At 35.5% G+C, this 3,392-nt stretch overlaps 1 protein-coding gene across 1 annotated transcript in view; it reads left to right on the plus strand.

Annotated features, from left to right (window-relative positions):
- The window catches only part of LOC123702232 (protein slit), a 195,397-nt gene that overhangs the window by 74,561 nt on the left and 117,444 nt on the right, over positions 1–3,392 (plus strand). The gene's annotated exons all lie outside the window — the stretch shown is intronic.

The raw sequence follows: 3,392 nt of genomic DNA on the forward strand, positions 1-3,392 counted from the left end.
GTCAACCCTCGAAGTTGCGCGGTGCGCGGGCAGCAAGCAGCCCGCGGTGCCGTCTTTTGCCGATGGTATTCAATTACCCTTCCTACTATGGAAATTTCCATACAAAATTTTCGAAAAAAAAAATTTCGCTTTTTAGCAAAAATTTTTATGTGCCTGGAAGCGGACCAAGTTTTTGAACATTTTTTACTTCGGCAACCCCGACCTAAGTGCCACCAGTTCAGAGAGCCGTTGAATTTCGTGATGTATGGAAAATGGAAACCGGGGGTCGGAGAGATATTCTGAGTATGCAGTTTTGTAAATCTGGCCGATTAGAGCACAGAAGTCAATTTTCAGACCGATCGTGAAGTAACCGGCGCCACCATCTTGCTTTGAAAAATTGGCCATTTTTGAAAAAAAAATGGCGTCCAATTTGAAATTTCTCGATTGCCCTGGGAGCGCCCCATCTTCCTGATCAATTTTTAGTTCTACACCCCCCGGCTATCTAGTGCCGTTTCGGAGAGCCGTCGAATTTCGCGTTGTATGAAACTCGGAAACCAGCGGTGGAAACTCAATTATGAGTATCCCACCTTAATGTGCGGCTTGATTAAAGCCCCTGTGCCAAGTTTCAGCGCGATCGGACCAGCGACGGCCATTTTAGAATTTGTATGGCGGCGGCCATTTTTTCCGCCATTTTGAATATTTTTCACACTCTGTGGTAATTGCTCGAGGTCTACTACAAGTTTAGTTTGAGCACCCCAGATGCAGCTGCTACCGTTTGCGCGGGCCGTTGACCGTCTTCGCGAGATGTGGGAAAGTTTAAGATTTCGGATTTTTCTGGATATCCTGGGAGCTGGGCGAGTACGAACATGGTGTGAGTGTATTTCCGCGATGCGCCACCTCGTCTAAATTTACGTTTTTATGTTTGCGCCAAAAATGGAAAAATTCCAAAATCAAGCGTCCCACTGTGGCTCCCTGGTAGCGTCCCAGGGTGGTGATCATTTTTAGTTCCGGGACCCCCCACCCAACTCGCACCGTTTCCGCGGGCCGTTGGAGTTAACGTTGTATGGAAGTTGGAAACGGGGGCCCGGAGCCACTCGAACGGGGCACCGATCGATTCGCCGGCTCGCACAGAGCACGTGTGCCAAATTTGAGACGTAAGGATTCATAAACGGCGATTTTGGCAAAGTACGGCGGCCATCTTGTTTTCGCGAAAATCCCCATTTTTCCACCACCCCTGGTAATCGCCACCAGTTCCGAGCATTTTTTGTTCAGACACCCCCCCTCCAGGTATCACCGTTTTTGCGCACCTCCAGGGGTCCACTCTCTTGTCCAGGGTGTTGGAGATGTCAATATTTTTCCGGTGGTCACTCGCCGCACCTCTATACGATCACGTCAAAATCCCCCCAACTTTCCCCGTAGTTTCCGAGAAACCCGATGTCAGTCAGTCAGTGAGTGAGTGGTAGTGTAGCTTTATATATATATGACTAGCTGGTGCGTTGTGCGCGGGCTGCAAGCAGCCCGCGAGCTTCCGTGTGCTCTGAGAGTTTTAACAAACGATGTTGTTTTTTTTTATTTATAATTTTTCTAGCTATCATCAGCTCTTGGACTATAGCAATAGGTATAATTTCTAATAATAAATCATTAATTTTTATTTTGTCAGAAAAAAAAGTCCAAGACAACACTTACTCAATACAAGTACTTGATCGCAATTAATCGTTTCATAATCATAAAAAATATATAGGGTATATTATGACAAAATACGCTAAGAAGAGATCTTTGATGTAAAAAAAATACACTGAAATTGTATGTTTTTTTTTTCTATTATAATCATCAATCCATGTTTCAACAACAGAATGTAATTTGCGATGTAATTTGTGTATTTTTGTTGTACATACCTATAGTTGTACCAACTAAAAAGAAAATAGCAAACTGACACATTTTTTAACATAAATATAATAACCTGTATACTTATATTGTGTTACATCAATCTAGATAATATTGTTATTATGATATATATATGTATTATATATTGAAGAATAAATAATTGAAAAATTAATGTTCAAAAATCTTACACCACCATACTTCATAATTTGATCGATATTCATTAATCCTAAACTATATATTCTTCTTATTTAATTAAAAGTATAAAAGAGCGAAATTTATGAAAAAATAAATAAATCAATGCTCAGTTTTCGAGCAGCCCAGTCTCTAAGATCCCAGCCGATAAATTACTTGTCTTTAAATATAGTATTATACATTATAATAATAATACAAAATTTAAATATCACTGATTTCTCTTTCAGTTTTGAACGACTTCGATAATATAGAAAGCGATTGTTTTTAACAGAAGCAATAATGAAAATAGAAGATTGAAATTATATAATGAAAAAATGATCTCGAAATTTGCAAAACGTGTTTTTGAAAGATACCTACAATACAAAATAAGATATCTAAATAATGGTGTTTTAATTTCATTGAACATATTCATATACCTTAAGATATACCTACTTGAATAATAATGGTTACCTCTTGTCTTGTTTATAAACTAACAAAAAACTGAATTATATAATCAAGTCCCCCTGTCGAGTGTAGCTGATATTAAAATTAAATGTTAAGTTGTTAGTTCGTTATGTAAAACCTCGAAATAATATCTAGTTTGTTACCTATCGTTATTTTTTCTTATCTAGTTACATTAAATTGACTACAACAAGTAGAGAACAAGAAGAACAAGAGAAAACAACTTCAATAAAAAATCAACAAGATTTTTTATTGAAGTTGTTTTCTCAATATTTCTAGTCTCTTAGGTATTTTAGTAATTTAGCTGCAAGCCAACAATTTAAATATGTAATAGTTAGGAGTTAATTAGTTAAAATTTTCATATATGCATTCATCAGCGTTTTTCTTAATTCTATCATTTTATAATCCTCTTTCAAATAATATATTTTTAATTTTTATATGATAAGGTATGTACATATAGTGCCTTTTTTTAATTTATATGTACCTACTGAATTAAGTGTTAGGAAGTTATACCTACGTTTATTATAAAAAAATATAGGTAGTTATAAATATCAGTTCCATCTGTCGGTTTGCAATGATTAATTTGTTAAGTTCTTCATACACTGTGTTTATTGAATCGAACATGTGAAAAATGATTTTAGTAGGTTCATTTCTATGTGTTTCTATGGCATACTTAGATCATAAAGTAAATGGCATAAGAAAAAGCTAATTTTAAGTAGGTAATAAGTACTAAACATTGTCTTGTGTAGTAGATGGTAGGCAATTTATCTAATCAAAACTTTAATTATTTCAATAATAAAACAGCTATCTACATAGATTAATTACATTTATCAAAATAAAGTTTCATAAAATCAATGTTAATAATTATTTTTGAATTGCGAATAAAACAACAATAA

This window comes from Colias croceus, chromosome 23, assembly GCF_905220415.1.
Source record: "Colias croceus chromosome 23, ilColCroc2.1".
Taxonomy (NCBI): Eukaryota; Metazoa; Arthropoda; class Insecta; order Lepidoptera; family Pieridae; genus Colias; species Colias croceus.